Source organism: Glossina fuscipes, unplaced genomic scaffold (genome assembly GCF_014805625.2).
Source record: "Glossina fuscipes isolate IAEA_lab_2018 unplaced genomic scaffold, Yale_Gfus_2 43, whole genome shotgun sequence".
NCBI classification, from domain to species: domain Eukaryota; kingdom Metazoa; phylum Arthropoda; class Insecta; order Diptera; family Glossinidae; genus Glossina; species Glossina fuscipes.
In genome coordinates this window covers 935,333-957,572 of record NW_023998427.1, presented here as the reverse complement: position 1 = coordinate 957,572, position 22,240 = coordinate 935,333, and the positions used below count along the sequence as shown (strand labels likewise).

The 22,240-nt window shown below is 32.3% G+C and overlaps 2 long non-coding RNA genes across 2 annotated transcripts; one reads left to right on the top strand and one right to left on the bottom strand.

The window, feature by feature from the left end:
- Positions 1-6,868: 6,868 nt before the first annotated feature.
- LOC119637125 lies at positions 6,869-9,189 on the top strand. The gene is made up of 3 exons (XR_005247219.1): positions 6,869-7,471; positions 7,607-7,786; positions 7,915-9,189. It is a non-coding gene; the product is annotated as an uncharacterized LOC119637125 (long non-coding RNA).
- Positions 9,190-20,858: 11,669 nt separating this feature from the next.
- On the bottom strand, positions 20,859-22,163 carry LOC119637083. Its single transcript, XR_005247216.1, has 2 exons — positions 22,130-22,163; positions 20,859-21,034 (listed from the first exon to the last, which is right to left on the bottom strand). It is a non-coding gene; the product is annotated as an uncharacterized LOC119637083 (long non-coding RNA).
- Between the last annotated feature and the right edge of the window lie 77 nt (positions 22,164-22,240).

Sequence of the window (22,240 nt, the reverse complement as noted above, 5' to 3'; positions counted from 1 at the left end):
GAACCCATCTATTGTATTAAACCGAACGATCTTAAAATCTTTTCATGAATCCATTCAGGGATCGCATTTTTTGAGATGTGGCGACGTGTTTTGCAAATGAATCGGACAAGTCAATTTTTGCGACCACTTCAATCGTAACGCCTTATTTAAAAAAAAAAAAAAAAAAGAGAAAAAAAATTAATTAATCCTACTTCGTCATATTAGATTGATATAAAACATACGGATCGGATAGGACAATTTCTGCGATATCAACACTGTATTATTGAATAACGAAATCTATATAGATTTCTGCTAAAACGTACCTAACGCAAACAAAAATAACTCGAAATCCGAATATGTCCGCTGTGAAACATAACCGTTTTCGAACTGATTTTTATTATTTACTCTTCTGTATATAGCACATCTTGTAAGGTCAGTGACCAATAGTGACTTCAAACTGATGCAGTGACATTTCGGCTTTGACATTTCACCTTTAATCGCATATTTGAAATCTTAAAAAGAAAATCATGCATTTGTCATGGCCGCCTGTTGAGCACGCTACAAAATATTGGATATTTGGGTTTTTCTTTCGATTCCAAGTCGCCTGAATTGCCTGAAGAAAAAGTTTTTTACTTTTATAACGAAAATCAGAGAAAGACAGAGGGAGAGAGAGAGAGAGAGAGAGAGAGAGAGAGGGAGAGAGAGAGGGAGAGATGAGTTTAATCAAAAAAAAATGCAAACACTTTTTGGTTAGAGAATCCTCTAAACAAGATTACATTCAATGATAATTAATTAATTGCCCCTCTTTGATAAGAAAATATTAAAATTGAAATCCGCGTAAGTGGCGTGCCCAACTAGCTTATTGGTTTAAGTCTCAAGTGCGATAGAGCGTTCAATAAAGCCGATAGCCTTAGATGCCAATGCTTTAAAAAGACTTTAACCTTCAAATTTATTTCTCTGGCTAAATTAATTATATGTTTAATCATAATAATAATAATAATTAAAATTAAAATAATTACAAGTGAAATAAAATTTAATCAGATAAATATTTCGACCTCCTTGCAAAATGCTTATATCAATTGCGTCGCAAAAATTCACCTATGGCAAATAAGCATTTGTCAAGCACAGCGTATGTGTAATATGAAATTACTTTTTCCAGCAAAAACATGAACCGACGTGGTCCATATTTAGCAAAAATCCATTATTTTGTCAAACAACTTGTCACGTCTTCGTTTAATTTCCATTTTAGTCTCCTTGGTTTGCATCAACTTTCGCCATCAAACATACTATAAATTAAAACTAAAAAAAGTATTTTTTGTTAAGAACGTTAATGAATTAAAAGATGTTTCAAATATGGTCGCTTCCATCAGTTTTTCAATAACGTTTGCGTTTTGTCCAAATATAATCTCGAATTTATCGATATAACAACAAAGTTTGTTTTGGATGACGCATATATCCGCACAAACGTAGTACATATGGCAAATGGTGAAGAGTATAAAAATGAAAATAAAGACAAACCATTGACCAAGACCGACAAACATATATAGTAAATGCGTTCAGGAATTTAAAGGTCACTTATATCAATTACTACAAGACAGAAAAAAACAAACTTTACTAAACGAACTAATCGACCGACCGACCGACCGACCCACCGACGAACACAATCCAATCAACCAATCAATTCGTTGATTAAACCATTGATTTTGAACGGCAGGCACCTAAACATTACTATTACTCGCCCCACACACAATAACACAATAATAATAATAATAATAATAATAATAATAATAATAATATGATAATCGCATCGCAGTAACAGGAAATTATTAACTAACAGTATGAAAAATGAGCCCCAATCACTAACACACAAATAAACACGTGGGGAGAAGGATAATGAAACGAGTGGTCAAAGGCGACAAACTAAACTTAAATATACACAACAATGAAGAATGTACGCACACACACATAAAGTGTTGAGAGAGAAAAAACGAAAGAATACGACATTCGAAATTTGAAAACGAAGGTGACGGCGATGGCGACGGAATACCTTTCTTTTTAAATTCTCTACATATTCTCTACATATGACTATGCCGAGCCGCCGTCTTCAAGGAATGAAAATCAATAGAAAAAAAGGAAAGTTTTAAAACGGGATGGACGAGCGCTCATACATACATACATACATACATACATACATACATAGATACATACATACATACATACATACAATAATTGAAAAAACGAAAAAAAAAATGCAACATTTCTCGTCAATTACTATGGTCTTGATTAGATACAGACCACTTAGATACTTGCAATTAACAAATATGTTAAGATCTTCGGCACTCCCTCCTTCTTACACTTTTTTTATATTTTATATATTTTTGAAAAAAAAGAAAAAAAAAAAAAATGATTCAAATAAAATGAATAAAAATGGAATTTTATATGAACTGGATAATCAAGAAGAATTTAAGAAAAGCAAAAAAAAATTCATTCATAATCTAATATATTTAAAATTCAAGTTCATTCACTTTTAATGGATATCTACATTTTTCTGGCAATAGAGAAAATAAATAACACAATACGCACAATATGATCCAATGGAAAATTATAAGACAAAAATAATAATAATAATAATAATAATCTCGAATTGTAAATGTTAAAAATTAATAATAGAAATTATTGTTGTTTTTCATTTTCTTATAAAACATTGTATTTGTATTGTCGTCGCGCGAAGCCATTTCGCAAGAAATTATATTTCATATTTAAAGAACGCGGCAAAGCTTTTCGTTAATTCTTAACGTCATTTCGCGTCATTTCACGTCATTTTTCAAACGTTTCGAGATCAACTTTGATTGTATCCGGCCAAATTTTAAATCGAGATTTATAACAGATTGTTAATTCATGACGTAACAAATTATTTTATCATTATATTGTTTTATTGTTTATGAGGTATCCGTACGTAATAATACCTTGAGGTATTTTAGGTAATATTTCTAGATGTAACTAAAATATTACTATGGCATATAAAAAAAAGAAAAAAAAAAAAAAAGGAAAGACCCTTAATAGTCTATTAACTATTAACCACACTGGACACTTACACCACCCCATTGTCTAACACGATTCGTATTTTTATTATAGAACACAAAAAAAAAGTTATATCTTGTTTCTATATAAAGGCATAGTTTTCATGTGCGTATTGTGCGTATGGTAAAGCGGGCTCAAACCGCAACCTAATGTAGTACCAGTTTAATCCTTAGATAGGGTAGGATTCAAAAATACCTCTAGATAGTCGAATGTTGAGTTCATTTGTGTATGAAATTACTATTGTGGATCACTTTTCGCCACCACGGATTAATTTCCATGAAAATCCTTACATAGGGTAGGATTCAATAAATAGGCCGAGATGATCCAAATTTTGTTTATTTAATTTTTTTATATTAAATCACTATTATGATTCAAGTGTCATCATTGAAAATTATACCATTCTCTTGTGTAAACTTTAGTTGTCATTATATGACAGGGGGTCCAAAAATTGCCCCCAGCTTGTCGAAAGTTTGCACATCATTTTGGAATGCCCAAATACTTGCACTTAGTCATTTTTGTTTAGAAATTTTGAAAATTGCAATTTTTTTCCATATATAACGAAAGACTTTTCAGAATAGGCTATTATATGGGGTGTGGCCGAAAAAGTAAACCGATCCGAACCATTTTCAATATCATTCGTTCTTGTACTAAATTGCATCGAAATATCACCGAAAATTGCGACCTGTAGTTTGAATGCATATTTACATGGATATATATCAGACGGACGGACAGGCGGACAAACAGGCTTAGATCAATTGAGATTATGATTCTGAATCGATCGGTATAATAAAAAAATATAGGTATATCTTAAGCCCTTCTGCGTGTTACGTAAATCCGCACTAACTTAATATACTTTGCTCCACAAGTGATGTAAAACAATTTCTTATCTATTAAAGAAATTCATTTAAATTAAACGTATCTGACATAGATATATGATCCAAACTTTTAAATATAATATATGAATACCTAATATGAAAGAGATAACAAAACACACACCTGTGCAAGAAAAAAAAAAACAACCAAACTACTAAGACCTAATTAGCTATAATTAAAGCATTAAATAAATGAAAATAAAGACAAAGCCAAACATATGATGAAATAGTAGCTTTCAACAAAATCATCATTTCAAATATATTTTTAAGTCGCCGCCACCACCACGACCCACCAACCCCATCGAAAAAAGATCCCAGAAAAACCACGACAATAACGCGATAAACGCAATCAAGCGCGCTTAGAGCAAGAGAGCAGAACAACAAGAAAGAATTACCCCAAGAGAGAGAGAGAGAGAGAGAGAGAGAGAGAGAGCAAGAGAGAAAAATATTTATTGATCGGTTGAGAATCGCTAGAATAATGCCCTGATTATGATGAGAAAATATCCTATAAAACATGTTGCCTTCAATTATAACGTAATAACAAGAAAATAAGACAAATAAATAAATAAGAAGAAAAAGAAGAAGAACAAAAATTAAATGTTAAGTAAGCGGTGACGCACTTAAAATTAAATAAATAAACTTTAACGGAGAGCGAAGCAAAGCGCTCTCGATATAACAATAAAAACAAAAGAATGGCGATAAAAAAAAAAAAAAAAAAAATTCAAAGTCCATAAGAGAAAAAAAAATTGTATTTAACGTAAAATAAGCCAGAGGCACGATTAAGCCGAATAATGAACACTTAACTTAACTTGGAAGCTTTTAACAAAAATCGCTCAACAATTAATCTTTGAATTCCGAAGAACTATTGCATATACGTAACATTTTGTAAATCTTTGCCAGATATTGAATTTTCCATTAATATGAGCGAACAAATTCAATCTTCGAGTGGAGAGTTTAACGTTTTGAAAATCATTTCAAAATTTACTCTCACTTACTACTTTCCCTTAGAAGATTGTAACGACAGAGAGACAAAATTGACGCGCATCGCACGGAGGCCCTTCCCCTACTAACGTATTTACGACGTCAGGCCATTAAAAATGCAATTTTATTTAAGGAGTAGAGAGCACAAAAACTTTCAACATATTCCCCAAAGGGGAAATATCCACTAAAAATATGTTGAAGTAGAATTTTTCTTTCGAAATTCTTTTCAAGTAAATCTGAACACACACACACACACACACAAATGCACTATCTTAAAATATTTGTCCAAATTTGCATATGAGGATATTATCATAGTCTCTCTCTCTCTCTCTCTCTCGCTCATAATATGTCGTCAGTAAGCCTTCAATATTATTATGCAAGAAACGTTATGTTCGATGTAGCATAACTCTTCCTAGGTAGTGAAGGGAAAACCCAATATATATTTATATGTATATGTATATGTATATGTATATATCTATATGTATATATATAGAGGCAAAAGAACTTAAAGGCGAAATTATTTTAGAAATTTTCCATTGAAACGTCACCACAGGCTGATGATGGATGGTTTGGGTTTCTTCGTTCGTTTTTTTTTTTATTTTTTTATTTTTTTTTTTGTTCACTTAGAGAAATCCATATGTGTGGTGTTTGATTTGTGCTATGCTCACATTTAACAACATCATCTACAGTAATACTCCCTTTAACACGGTATTTTTATAACGCGATTTAATGTCCCTCGTATATAATACATGCTTTTCGCTCACATAATATTTCTGTACTGTGAAATTTATAATGATTTGTATCATTCATAGTCAATTTCACATACGTTTCGCGTATGTAACTTGCTTGAAATGAACTATTATTTCATCATATATGTATAAAAAGGTTCGCACATAACTTCGTTCTTCATCTCCCTTTAATAAAGAGAGTCATTTGTACATAACGCTTTATACCTGGGTCGCCGTCCTAATCCTAGTCTCATAACACGAGCCTAATCTACCATGTTATAGGGCCGTTTACTGTAATTTGTTTTGTGCACATTTTTGTTAAGGCGATATGATGTGCGTACAAAAGAAACTAAGTCAATAAAACGAAATGCAAAATCCATAATAAAATCTAAACATTTGCGTTTGCCGAAAAAAAAAAAGAAAAAAAACAGCGGGCGTAAGTGATCAACCACGCAAAACCTAAATTCAATGAATTTGAATTAACGATAAGATATAGGTTAACGTGAAAGCGACTCGACAATTAAACTGAACTGATTAAAGAGAATTAATTAAATCAATTCAACACAAAAAATGTACTGTTTTTGTGCGGCATCGATTATTGATTATTGAAGCGAACGAGACGACCAGGTGCACACAGCATTTTTATAAAAATGCTCCGCTAGATCATTGCCAATTTGCTTTGGATCATTTTGATTTGGCTCAGCAAAGTGTTGCACCAAATAATCCAATGTATTTTGCGAAATTTTCCATCTCTCTCTCTCGATTTGTTACACGCGTTACATTATTTAACCATTCTTGTACGTTTCGCAAGCTAAAGTTCTTTTAAGTCAAGCGCGCGCAATTTAACCCTAAAACTCATATGAACTTTGAACGAAAACCGAAACGTAATTAGATCAATCAGTCGTCACTCGCAATGGTTATTAAAATTATATAAAATTTTTTTCTTTATGCGAATGGAAAGAGCCGGTTACTATGTCCTTCTCTCCCCCAAATAGATCACCATATGTATTAAAAAAAAAAAAAAAAACAAAAACAAAAAAAAAACAACAAATTCTCTTTAGACTTATGCGTTTCACGATGAGAATAATAGCGATAAGAGAGATGAGAAATGAAAAAAAAAAATAAAAATAAAAAAATAAAAAAATAAAAAAAACACTTTAATTAGATTTTCTTTGTTTTCTGTAAAGCATAAACAAAAACAAAATCAAAATAATCGCAATCGCACATAAGTTGAATGAATTATTCCGCGAAAGTATCTGCAACGCGTAGGGTCTGTGCAATCGAATAAAATTGGATGTGTGCCTTGTTTATATACATTCCCTACTAAATTTACAAAAATAACAAATAAAATAAAATAAAATGAATAGATAAATAATAAGCGAAGCTAAAGTAGGGAAATAAAAGCAAACACAAATTAATGAATATTTTCCCAACTTTTGCTTTATTTGCTTGAGAAAGAAGCGCCGGCCGTTTTCTTCATCGCTTAATATCCTCAGCTGTTTAACTTACTTACTTGTCTTCAATTAGTAAAGATAGTTAGTTGTGTATAAATTTACATATGTGGTGAAAGGAAGTCGGCGAAGGAAAACTTTCATTGGCGAGGGAAAAAAATTCAAAGGACCTTTCTGGAGTCTCTATAAAGAGAACACTTACGAGCTAATGAGGGAAAATTTCCCAAAAAAGCACAAATCTTCATTTGTCAAAAAAGGCGAACTTTCAATATCCATGGACGGGCATGCGAGCAAAAAAAAAATTGATCGGCATTTGATCATCGGGACGGATCTAATAAATGCGCCATCATTTCTTTGCAATAGACTTTACTCGGAGAAGGTAAGAGATTTTATTCGAAAGCTTTAACTCAAAGAGATTGGTCAGCCTAATTTCGCTAACGGAATTGGATTAGGCGTAACACATAGGGCAATAACCGCTAGATAATATGATTGATTGATTATGTTCTGCTCGCAGAATAAATTCAGTCTGTGAGAAGACATGTTGGTGAATAAAAAATTCACTTATCCTATATTAGGGATTGCGACTAACGAAACGCCAATGCAATTGACAACTGGCTTAAATGGAAAATGTCGTCTAAAGGAAAGTGCGATCATTCTTTATATAGAGCGGATATTTGAATGTGATTAAGGGCAGGTATGTTATAAAAATGATTCTCGTCGGTGTTTTTTTCCTTTTTTTTTGTTTTATTATTCTATCATAAACGAATAAAACCTAATCAATGTGACTACAATTTTCACCTCCACTTATGACTACTCGAACAGATGGATATGATTTTTCATTCTAGGGGGCATACGGGGCGCTTGTCCCTTGCGAGCGTATAGAAATTTGATAATTGACTTCGAAGTGAGTTGCGGCCACAACAACGCTTATCATGCTGGAAAAACTTTAATTTTTTAGTTTACATGACATAGTGTAACGTAATTTCGTGGAATCGGAAAATGCCAATTATCGCCCCGGGGTTAATTGCATGCATAGTGCCAGCTAGAGACACACTTTACATGAACGTCGGCCGTGATCAAAGCATCTCTTTAGATTGACATCGGACGGTGGCTGCAATGCAACTTAATACCGAAAAAACTCTTATTATTCCAGCTCGGTCTTGGCCAAGACAAAAAACCAGTAAAAGAATTTTTGGATAGACGAAGTCAGTCCATATTGCGCGCATGGACTTGTCCCAATGTCATTGGGCGAGAGCGAAAGCGAGATCTAACTAAGCCGGCAGGAAATCGCATAGCCACATGACGATGTGGCAAAAAAAGTGAAAACACAATCACATTACATGTAATAACAAAATTAGAAGAATGAGAGCGAGAAAGAGAAAGAGGACTTTATACAAAATTCGCATGCGTCTCGGCTTATTCATCATCATCATCATCATCTATCGCCTAGAATCTAAAAGTGCACTTGAAGGGCGGCTTAATAAGATAAAATGCTTGAAGAAGACGAACGCGGCCGGTGGTCTTAATTGTTTGGCAATGATGCCTGCCTTTTGCTTAATAAAAATATTTGTAATGAGCTGAAGAAAATCTATAATACTAAATATAGTTAGTGTTTTAGTCTAAATCGCGATAAAATTGATGAAAGACAAATTTAGTTGAAACTTAAAACTAACTTATCTTAAAGAATAGCTGAACTGAATAACTATAACCGCAACTCTCTGAAGAAATCCTAAAACTGAATACGAAAAAACGCAGACTAAAACTCATCAAAGCTGAGAATAGAGAGAGAAAAAGTCGTCTGTCGGTTGGTTGTTGCTTTTTTTTTTTTTTTGTAGATGTATAGCCAAATAAGACATTTATTTAACATCTTTTTTTGTTATTTTATTTTGTATTTCTTACGAAAAATACGAAAAAAATATGTATTTATAAAACGAGTTGAACAAACATTTACACAAACATACATTAAATAAACACGCTATAACCTATGCATTCAAGGGGGAAAGTGATGGCCTGCGCGTAATCAGAAAGAGAAAAAATATAACAGAAAATTTTCCATTGATAAATTCATGGGAATATATTAAAGAAAAAGAAGAAGAACACAAAAAAAAAAATGAAAAAAATAAATAAATAAATAGTATGCGAAAATAGAGTTTAAATGCAAAAAAAAAAAAAAAAAAATTATAAAATAATAAATAAATAAACTGCAAATTGATGAAATATAATATAGTTAAATACGAATTAAATAAATAAATTTTATACGAACAAGGTAAAAAACACAATCGAACCAAATTTTAATAAATTGTAATGGGGGGATGAGTGAAATTTCATAAAATTGTTATTGCATTATCACCATTTATATACTTATTTATATATTTATTTATTTATTTATTTATTTTTAAGATATAAGGAATAATCCAAAACAAAAGCCATTTTCTTACAAAAAAAGCATAAATATTTTTTAAATTTTTAAAATTATTTTTGCACATTTTTTATTTGTTTATCTATTTTTTTTTTTTTGTATTTTTTTTTTATTCATTTTTTTTTTTTGTTTGTTAACACTTAAAAAAAAATTTTCTTTTTTGCTTTTTAAGGGAATTTTAGAATAAACACAAGAAAATATTTGTGAAAAATAGAATTTTTAGGTTTTTTTTTTTAATTATAGGGCACAGATACACACACGCACACGCACACGCACACACATACACATGCATACATACATACATACATACATACACGCGCGCGCATATACGCACAAACATACGCACGCACACACACACACACGCACGCAAAAAACTCGAAGGCATTATATATGTCCGTATATAGAAAATTCGCATTTACTGAAAAAGAATTTCACAAAATTTCATCGGAATCGTCGTCATTGAGACGAGAGTAATAAGATTTTGGTTTTATGTCTGTTGGACTTTTGCTGTTATCGGAAAACGTAGCGATTTCAAAAAAAAAAAAAAAAAAAAAAAGAATTTACAATACTTTGCGTGCGATTTGTTGAACGTTCGAAAGTAAACTAAACACACAATGAACTGCTACTCATATACTGGACATGTGAATCAACAGAAATGTGCACAAACCTACTTACGATACTTTGCACGTAAAAAATTTTTCGTACACAAGGCGGTAAAAAAATACATCCACCAGCATATGTTGGCGTTTAAAATTAAAAATACAAAAAATACAAAAAATACAAAAAAAAAACACAAAAAAGACGATCATAAGCATAGGTTAATAGCAAATAGAAGAAAAAAAAAAAAAAAAAAAAAAGACTTATGTTCACAAAGCAACGGCAGGCAGCAACAAAGCAGAATAAAAATTACAAGGCGCCTACTCCTCAAAATGATGAACAGAAAAAGAAGAGAACGAACTATATCTTTCCCCGGTTCGCTCTCTCTCTCTCTCTCTCAGTTTCTTTATCTATTCTACTACTTTACTCAAGGCACAATTCTTGTCTCTCGCGCTCTCGCTTTTTCACTCTCTCGCTCGCTATCAATATTTTGATCTTTGGTTATAACGAACTTAAAACTCTTCCTGCACGTGAGTGCGTTATTCAAGCCCTGAGATTCAAAAACGAATTTTTGGTAAGTTGCCTACGCATCAATTTTTGTGAGCCGAGCTTACTTTTGGCTCGTAAATTAATTTTGAAAATAATCTTATTAGAAAGATGATATGTTGTCATGATGACCATTGCGCGGCCGGCGGCAAGCAGCTTTTATGATCTTATCATATTTTTTTTTCATAAGCGAGTTTTGAAGCGCGTAAATGATTAAAATTTTCAACTTTGATTTATGGAATGATATCGAGATGGTTTGCTTCCAGTGTTAATTTAGAAAATCGTAATAATGACAGGGATGCCTTGCTCTTCATATCAATCATCGAACTGTTTCTTTCGAGTTTGCACAGACTACTTTGCAACGGACAACCGAACGTTCCGAATGAGTGTCAAGTTAAATCTGCTAGAAAGAAAGATTTCACAACGATATTTTCTTTATTTAGATGATGTAATTCGGAATTTGTATTCGAATCGAATAATCTAAGAAATCAAGTGGAATTATATAACATTAGCTTTTATTATGTTCTTTATAACATCAAAAATATGTTTCAACTAAGCGAGAACATATACCTTTTGTTATTCATCATGAAACGATTGAATGCCTTAACTAAAATCGCAATTAAGCCGTAAAGGGAAATGTTAAATAAATCCTAACCGCCTGAGTGGCCCAAAAAAAAACAACGAATCTCGTCGACTGGCAACTCAATAATCATATGTTCGAATCTCAAATGCGGTAGAGTATTTAAAAAAGCCGATATCGTTTGATGCTTGAGCTTTAAGACGTTAGTCTTTCAATTTACTTTTCTGAGTAACGTAATAATAATAATAATAATTCGATGCAAGACTTGGCTAATATATATTCTCAATTATATTGAAGTTGAATGAAATGAGCCGAATCGCCAGATGAAGTATGCCGATTTGTACTGCACATATGAATATGATCGAGGAAATTGAAAAAATGACTGAGAAAGAAAATATTGAAACTGTTTCATTATTATTATTATTATTTTTATTATTATTATTATTTTTATTATTATTATTATTTGATGTATCTACGCATTTTCCTACTTTTCCAAGTAATTTACGGACCTATAGAAAATGATGGATGGACATATATAGAGAATCGATTAATATTTGTGTCTATTTCGTTGGAAACTATACACACAACAATTTTTGCCGCCATTCGGAATGGGTGCGAAAAGCAGATTTCAAAACCAGATAATATCTTTTTCAATCTGTTTTTCGAACGTTTCTCAACACATACAAACTTTTGCATTTCCGATCGTTCCAAGTCGTTCTGGTCCCACAACCTATTAAGCTTATTATTGAAAATTGTGATAAAACACGGAACGATAAATTTTTGAAAAAGGGACTTATACTTCGTATTGACATTTGACGGGCATTTAACGTATAGGGCTTTGAAGCAGAATAAAAGCGAAATTATATTTATTTTATGACAGCTGACGTACCCGTCATACCACCTTACGTACGGATTATATATATTGTGAAAAAAGTTTACTTTAAAGATTATCAAAGCAATAACAATATTCCTTAACATGAACGTGCAAACACAAGGAAATTATTGGGGCGCAACCGCATCGCACGTTCGTATTACAATTGACTTGAGAATTTCAATAGCATAAAAAAGGCGAGCAAAAATTAACTTTTATATGAACACATGTATATGTGCATCTTATAAATAATACCCCACGCGATCGCTTGTCTGCCTATTTTTGGAAGATTAATTCAAACTGAAATATTTTGATAAGGTGAGAAGTAGTAATGATGGTCCCTTAAGTCGTTGCATGTGTGTTATGCTTTATTATGATCAGCAATTTTTCGTTAGCCTAAAAATATGCCATCACAAAATTAATGAAATATCTTGTTTTTTTCTCTCTCTCTCTCTCTCTCTCTCTCTCTCTCTCTCTCTTTCTCTCTTGCTTAGGGGAATGATTATTTTAAAAAGAGAGAAGAAAACGAAAGCAAAAGGTATTTTTCCGCTTGCCGGTCCATTGGCAGAAGAAAGGGACACTTAAGAATCTGTTCTATAAGAGGACTTTATAGAAGTAAGTTGCACACAAAAAGAAAAACTTACCTGAAAAGAAAAAAAAATATGACAAAAATAATAAAAAAATTTCATAACAGAGTTGCAATCATTATGTAACAACACACAAGTCCTCTGTTTTTTATTTCTATGCATTAGAGCTTGCTTCGTGTTGTGTCCTTTCATAAGTAAAATTTCTACAAGGCCAAAAAAATTGTAGACCACATAACTAAATATTAATGTTACATAGAAAAATGATGGGAGCTGCCTGACTCAAAGTACACATCGACTCAATCATTATTATTATTATTAATTACGTAGGCAATGCGTACTGCGACCTGAAAAAATCTATTGTACATGCTCACGTCTCTAACTCTCCAATTTTAAGATTTTTATGAATTCTGCCACCTTCTTTAGATCCGAGCAACATACCGTGCCCGGGTTTGTACAATGCTTGCCAAACAAATGGTATCTGATTTTGCAGATGACCTCACATTCACATAGAACATGATGGAACGTTTCATTCGTCCCTTGGCAAAAATCTGCCCGAAATGGTATCGAACCTATGTACCCATGTTTTGCAAATGGTACCGTGAGTGCCGAGAAGCCTAGACGTAGATGGCTTCTTCTTAAATGCACAGTGTTCCCAATGGCAATCCGCTTAATTGTGTGCTCATTGCGACGCCAGACTAATAATGTGACTTCTTGGTACGCCACAGAAAATTTCAGGACTTATCGTGGCCCCTCGGGCTACCCTGTTCGCCAGACAGTCAATCATAAAGAAAATGCAAATAAAAAAAAAACTAAAAAAGACCATATAAATGAAAGCTTGGTGGTATAAGATTTTAATTTATAAATGATCACATAAAATTGGCTGGGAAAAATTTATTTTCCATTGTTTAGACTTCTCTTAAATGAAAGTTTATTCTTACAAATATTTTTATACAATTTTTTTTTTATATAATTTTTAGCCTTATTCAGTTCGGGTTCTACTCTGTAATTAACAGGTTTTGGCATCAATATCGACGGGGTTATTAAAAACCAATTAATGCACACCCAGCTTGTCGAATTCTATGCCCTAAGTCCTCTTAAGGCGCCCACCACATATATAAATAATGGAATATTAAAGGACTTAGCTTGCTTGTGACACGATACACCCGAAGTCCCCTCTTCATTAACACCCAAATCTACGGAATTATTAAGAAAAAAAGAACGAAAACATCACTTCACGTCTTCCGGTGCACTTCACGTCTGTACGGAGATCGATAAGGAAACAATAATCCGGCGCTATCCTAAGTATCGGCCGTCATTTTGAATATATAGACAATTTCACATTTCCTTGTTGCACGGCCGCCATTTTGAAAATGAACAAAATTGGGTTATGCTTGCAACATATTAGCATAACTGGAAGGACATTCGGAAGCATTCGAAATATCGATTGAAAGCGTCTCTGTCAAGAGCAAGCAAGTTACATAAAGCTTATAAAAAGAACAACAGTTAACGTTTAAAAGGATCCTTTCGCCGTTATAAACATTGAAACACTTCGTATCTATTGCGGATGGATGTGGTAGATGACGCAATATATTGAATTTATTTAGAGGAAGCAAATCGAGGTAACAGACACAAAGCATTTACTTTGGTGTTACAAAAATATATACGCAAACTATGTAAACTGCTAAGAAGCATAGAGTATGAGATCATATATCAGTTTTTTACTTTCAAACTTTTATCGATCACAAACGATGACACAGTAAGATTTCGATCATCTAATATAAGGGAAAATCAATCGTCTTTGTTGTACAGGATATACTACGTTAGTGCGGACGTATGTAACGCGCGGAAGGTCTTAAGATATACCCGTCTTTTATTATACCGATCGATTCGCGAGAATCGCAATCTGAATTGATCTAAGCCTGTCTGTCCGTCCGATGCTTATCCATGTCAATTTGTGTTCCAGCTACAGATCGCAATTTTTGAGATATTTCGATGAAATTTGGTACAAGGGCAAACGCTATTGAAAATAAAAATTCGGATCAGTCCACTTTTTCGACCACTCCCCATGTAACGGCCTATTCTGAAAAGCCTTTATATATGGAAAAGAGTAGCAACTTTCAAAGTTTCTTGGCAAAAGTGGTTAGATAGTGGTTAGTGGTATTTCGGCATTTAAAATTGGTATAACAACTATCGACGATTTTTGTAGTCACTCGCATGTAACGAAAACTAAAATTCACACGAGAAAAAGGTTAATTGTCAACGCTTCATGATGAAAATTATATCATAATAGCGACTTGACATGAAAAAAAATAACATGTACAAAATTTGGACCAGCTTGGCCTATTTTTTGGATCCTAGACCATGTAAAGATTTTCACGAAAATTGATTCTTTGTAGAGCAGAAAAGTCTTAAGTTGTAGTATGTGATGATGAATATTGCCCCCCACAATAGTAACTTCATATAAAAATAAGCTCAGCGTTAGACTATCTACACCTATTTTTGGATTCTGCCCTATGTAAGGGGTTAAACTTGCACAACATTAGGTTGCGCTTTCCCTTAAATAGGCAAATGAAAAATATGCCTTTATATGGAAACAAAATATAATTTTTGTGCTCTATAATAAAAATAAGAATTATGTTAGTCAATCTGGTATAAGGTGTGGTTAAGGTGTGTCGGCCTTGCCGCTGCTACGACTATTATATTCTTATTAGTTTTTTCAAAACTATTAGACAAAAGAAAACACCTTTTCTATTGAATAAAATATCTTTAAAAAAAATTATTTTAAGACATTTTAGCACCCGATTCATCGTCCAATTCGATGTGCAACACTTTGAAATTGCCAAAGTCGTCTTGAAACTAGGATTTCTGATGCTTGAATACTGATAATTTTTAAAGCAATGTTACGGTCGAGAAAGTTATATATATATTGAAAATAAGATCGGTCTTAACTTGACCTGATCCACAATATTTTAATGTTGGCTCTATAAATAATTTCCTCAAATTATTGGTAACAAAATTTTTTTTTTTTTTTTTTTTTTTTTTTTTTTGTGGACAAATCATGCCAGCCGTTAAGCTTGCCTTGTCGAGCAACGCGATTAGTATGGCCACATGTTCCTGATGACTAACAAATATGTTGACGCAATCAGGTTGTCTCTCAGACTTGTTCTTCTGCAAAAAAAAAAAAAAAAAAAAAACCGGGCTTCCAGCTTTTTCTTTTCCTCACAGGAGGTTAGATTCAAAAATCGTTTAAAACGATCCACAAGTTCCATCGCATTTAGTAAAAGTTTACAAATTATATATCCTCTTATATTCTTAGTTTAATAAATAATTTTTCGTTATATTTCTATGATGAACTTTATGGGCGACGCTTTACATGCGTGCATGCATAGCATGTTGTGTTTACACTATTGTTGTCTATGTTAAAAATAATAAAAAAGAAGCAAATTGGGGAAATTCTTTCTAACGAAGGCCAACAACGCGCTAAGCATATGCAAACAGATTAAAATGATCCCTTGGTTATCGAGGCATCAACTTTTTCTCATCTCGTTCGCATTTATGCCCAAGAGAGCTCGGCAGCCCAGCTACGAAACGAATTTTCAAAAATTTAAATAAAAAAAAAAACAAAAAAAACATAAAGAGAAAGAAAGCAATTCAGAAGACAACTCATTTACGAAGAAGTATATTTTTCAAAAAAATTCTTTCAAGCTACAAAAACTATGGAAAATAATTTTTTTTTTATTTTTTTTAAATTTTTTATTACCTTCATTAAGTGAACCACGATTGACCAACATTGTACAAGCTGCAGGAGCATTTAGGAGAAATTTATTTTAACTTCTTTAATTTCTTTCCGCTCTTTCCTTAACAAAATAATAATCATAACCATAAAAAAAAATATAAAAAAATCTGCTTCTTTCTGCTTCAATTATTATTTTACATATATAAATTCACTACTATTCATTTCTTTGGAAAATTATTCTTTCTGTTAAATGCGTAGCACGCCATTGCTTCAAACAATAAAACGCATATGCACTTAATGTGAGAGTGCGTGTATGCGCATATATAAATGATGTTGTAATTTATATATATATATTATATATATAATATATATATATATATAATTTTTGTAAACGGCAAGAAAATTCAACGCGTTGACCACAGAAAACACATTAAATTTGGTGTAAAATGCATTGAGCAAAATTTTATAGAAAATTAAAAAAGAAAAAAAAGAAAAAAACGTTCCCAGATAAAAATAATACACAACGTAAAAATTATAGACGCGCGCGTCAAGCGTTGCTCTTCTTTTTCAATCGTCACAAATTATAAAACTGAATAAAAATTTTTATTTTAAAAGGAAAACACATAAGAGCAACAACAAATATCATATATAGTGTGTGTTCAGGAAAAAAGCAAAAGCAAGCAAGTGCTGCTGTCATGCTAGGCGTTGTGCCGTTATTATATTGGGGAAAAACAAGAGCGCTGCAAAGAAAAAACAACCGTAAGATAGAAAAACAGTTCAAATTTAAACTTATTTAAGAAAATGTATACATATGTACACCTATCTACACACACACACACACACACACAAACACACACACACACACACACAAAACGATAACAATTCGAAATATACAAAAGTTGTTCAAAAACTAAGAAGACAATATTGAGATCCTATGTTGGGCATGTTGAAAGAGAGCATAGCACGTACATCGTACGTGAGAGAGCCGATGCAATAATATACGAATTTTGAACTCCTACCCCTAGAGTAGAAACATTTTTAACAACGAAGGTGTATGAAATGTTTTTTTGCACTTTTCTTGTAGATCGGACAGACAGACTGGATTAGATTCATGAGCAATTTATTTATAATCGAACTCATATTGTTGATGAAGAACAACATTTGAAATAGTTTTCGATTTTTTTTTTTTTTTTTGTCGAAAATGATTTGTTTTTGTTTTTTCTTTTTTTTTCGTTTTTTTTTTCTTTTCATTCACTTCACTTGTAGAGTCGAAAAGATAGTGTCAAGCAATCCTAATAACCCTATAACATGGGCAGGCGCATTCGCATTAATTGGTGGCGCCCGTTTGTTGCAAGTTATTTTTCAAAATAATATAACTTAATGATTGATATAAAGAAACCAATGACATGCATAACATAACATATGCGACAAGAACACGAGCACACGCGCGCGCTAGGGGTACCATCCACAGAAATGCAAACAAGCGCAATTTGATTATTAAGAAAATAGAAAAACGAAAGCACAAAAAAAATTATTACGCTTCCGTTTCTCCCCCCAATAGGGTAGGTAGGTAAAGCGCAACAACAAAATTAAACACTTAACGCAATTATTAATTAAAATAAAAATAGCTAAACACGATAGCGAAGCAAGTAAGCTAATGATAAACATTGATGGATTGATTGTTTTTTTTTTTTTTTTTTTTTTTTTCAAAAATTTAAAAGGGAGAAGAAAAAATTTACCAAAGTAAATAAAATAAATTAGGGCGAAGAGAGGAACGACAGGCAGGCAGGCAGGCAGGCAGGCAGGCAGTTGAAGAAGGTAAAGAATACTCTGAAAACGTTCGTAGTATAATAAGGTAGTGGCCGTTTTCAAGCACAAATCATCAACTTATTTTTTGCCATATTAAAAAACGTGATGAAGTGATTAATTAATAATAGTTTATAATGAAAAACAAGTGAAAGCGTATCTCAATCTAATTTTAACGACGGTAAACAACACAAACACTTTGTGAAATTGCGGTTAAAACGATATGAAAAAATCTTGCTATATATTAACTATCAAAAATTTGTAAAGGCTTTCTTTTTCGCTTCTTCTAGCGAGCTACACATTAGCATTTCTTGCGCAGGTAAAATCATGCGCATCACTGCAGACATACCAGCCGCTTATTAAACTGATACAAGGATTTGCATATAAAATGGGCATAATTGGACGCAGACGACACATAGTCGAAAATATTTTCTCTTTTTTTTTTTCTCTCTTCCAAGATCGATAACATCATCCTATCTTTGTATGTAGTAGGCCCCTCACAACAATATAGAACAAAATTGAGACAAGCTCGAAGAAAAGAAAAAAAAAAAAACACCAATAATTGTTCATAATTCGAAAATACCCATATGTGTTCCCTACAATCAATCAGCTGCGTTGCATGTTCGATTCAAAAATAGTTGAGATCGATTTACTACTTAACACATACGATCGATTTTTAATGCTTCCGTCAAATTTCAGTTTCCTATCCATTGTTTTTTGCGAATGCGATGCTCGTCGAAATGATTTCTTTTGCTTGAAATAGGTATAGGGATAGCATTGTTGTTAATAAGAAATGTTCTCGCTTAGTTATGTCCGTTTTTTGAACGCGATACATGATTAAGAAAAATAAGGTAGATAGATACATACATTCGCCCTATATAATATTCAAAATCCTTTTAACAATCAATTTGTACAATTTGTATGTGTATATGTAATTACGCTTTATAAAATTTTCCTAAAATATATTTAAAAAAAAAAAAAAAAAACAATTGCATTCCAGAGTAATTAGTATTTGCAATTTTTTTTTTTTTTTTTTTTTTTTTTAAATCTATTGAAATGCTTAGAAAAACAATTCGCAAATAGAAACACTTGCGTTAGTATTCGAGATGGTATTTAAATAAAATTGCATGCAATTAAAGTTGTAAAGATTGTTACAAAATTCCAATAAGAAAGTTCGACTAGACAAAGCTCAGCTTAAATAAATGTTCTGAGACGCCCAGTATTTGATTGTTTCTACTCGATTCTATTATAATTGAAGTCGTTTCAGAAATTAAAGCAATTCTATCCCATAAATATTATATATTAGTATACGGTTCGGTAGTCACGGAATGATATACCAACCGTAGGTATTTGCTAATTGTAGGGAAGCGTACTTATGCATCGATTTTATAGCTAATGTGATTTAAAGTCAACGTGACGGACTACAAAATAAATTACGTTTGTAGTTACGTTTGATTTGTAACGATCTTTTCACGCCACCGCGCGTGCGAACAAAGCGATTTATATGCGGCTTTTAATTGCAAGATTGAATGAAAATCAATTTAGTTTATATATATATATATATGATAACAATATATGCAACATTTGATGAACGTACCAGCATATTTACATAGCGTTTCTTACGCATCCATAGACCGCCTTTAATAACTTTTCACTAAGTTGGAAGAAATTTGACGTTGAAACCCGTGAGAGTACAACAGCCAGACGAGACACAGACATTGATTGAGAACATATGTCTGTCGTACGCAGATAAGTACCCAGAAAAAAAATTGCTACACTTCCTTCATCCATCGAAGAAGATCGATATAAAAAAAAAAAAAAAAAAAAAAAAAAAAAAAATTAACAATACTTTCGCTCTTCATGTCACCCCACCATCATATGCCCTCTCCCCCTTCATTAAATTTATTGATCTAAAAAGCGAAAGTATATAGTTAAGCAGCTGTAATAAAGGGTCAATGGAAACCTCAAAAGTAGGCAATGGTATATTGCCTTAGTATAAATTAAGGCCAGCGATTCGTTTGCGTGGCTTGTCTACCATCGTCAAATTGTTTATGTGTCTTTGTTTGTCACGTTTTTACATATTTACGATTATAGCAGAAAATTTGATTTGATTTGATTTGATTTGATTTGATCTACTTACTGCTTGTTTTAACGCCTCCTAATACTAAATTCGGTGACGGCTTGTTGCCCTCAGCAAATGAGGTTGTCCTTGCACGCCCACTCATATCGTCGTCCGCGTCCTCAGTTCCAACTACTGTTCCTTTCGCTTTCGCTTCTGTTGCTTTCAACGGCTTATCAACACTGAAAGCCTGTGTGTCCGCCGTGTTTGCGGTTTATTTCTAATTAAGACCCAAAACGAATAAAATTCAATAATTCCGCACGTGCAAAATATGGCTGGCGAATACAATCTCAATATAAATTAATTTATTAACCGTTGCTGTTCAACTCCTTTGTGGCGTAAAATATTATATATAATGATCCACAACGATATTTGAATTTTTTATATATAAAAATATTTGTCGGTATTTCGTTTTTCTTCTTTCCTTTCAAAGTTTTTTTTTTTTGCGGACGTTTTTAGTTGTTACTATTGTTGTTGTTGTTGTTGTTGTTGTTTTTGGTTTTGGTGTTGTTATTATTACTATTACGGCTTTTGATTGAAAATAAGTTTATCAAAGATGCTTTCCACTTGTTTTGCCTGTAGTGCTGCTGATAATAAATTCTCCAGCTTAACTACCGCCAGCATTCAATAAGAAAATACACAAACAAAAATAAAATGGATTTTCTTGCTCCCGAGAGCAAACTGGAAAAAAATTAAAAGAAAAAAATAAAAAAAATTTTTTAAAAATGATATTCAAATTACTTACTCTCTATATTCCTTTTCATAAAAAATAAAAACAATTTTTAAACAAAAATATGAAAGAAAGTAAGGCAAGCGCAAAGAAGCAATACTCGGACGTAATTTCTGATTTGATGTCGTGTGTCTTGTCACTTGTGCAACAGGTACTCAAAAACTTATATATCGTCCCGTCTATCAATTACTGGCTTTAAAATTTCCAAAATGTGGGGAAAGCATGGCTTGATCAACTCATTGCAATATTATATATTATGCGTATTTCTAGTCATTACATAAATGGAACAACAAATCATCTTAGGATGCAAGGTATAATAATCTATTTAATGCATGAGGTAAACAAACTAAATGAACATCAGAAATAAGTTATGTTCGGACTTTGCCAAATGGCTAGCCGGAGTACGACATGTGATTACAAGATATTGCGAACATTCATTCAATCGTATATCATGTATATACGATGTTTCTTATATATATATATGTCTTATGTTCTATATCTCGTATATGCCATAAACCTTATGTTATGATATTAAAAAATCATACTTATCATTGATGGACCCTTGGGACTTTGGGACCCTGGGGCAGATTTTCAAATTTAATTTGACAGCAGTGATAAGAAAGGGTAAACTTATTCCCCTAAGTATTCAAGCCGCAATCTTTATTTCAACATTTTGGCAGAGAGGTCCAAATCTATTCCGATATTCAAGAGTGTTTTATATGTATATATATCTTAACATCAACGACACTAATTCCTATGCATTTGCAAGCATATTGAATTTTACATATTCCCTATGGCAGCTAGTACAAGTAAAGATCTTGGATTCTCATTGAGGTGTCGTTTAGACAAGAATATGGATGTCAGTCGTCTTTGTGGTACAAACCGAAGTCATCAAATCGTTTGGTCAGTTGCAAGCATTTTTTGATGAAATTTTTAGATTCAAGCCTGGCTTCAAGATGGCTATATATATATAGATGTGTGTACGTGCATACATATATATATATATATATATATATATATGCAGATTTTTGTGTTTTATTACTTACGTCAGAATCTCGAAAAAATATTTGGTTTTGCCTCCCTTTCCCTCTCTCTATCGTTCGTTTTCTTTAATTTTGTTAAAATATTTTAAATTCTTTTCAAATAATTGCACAAAA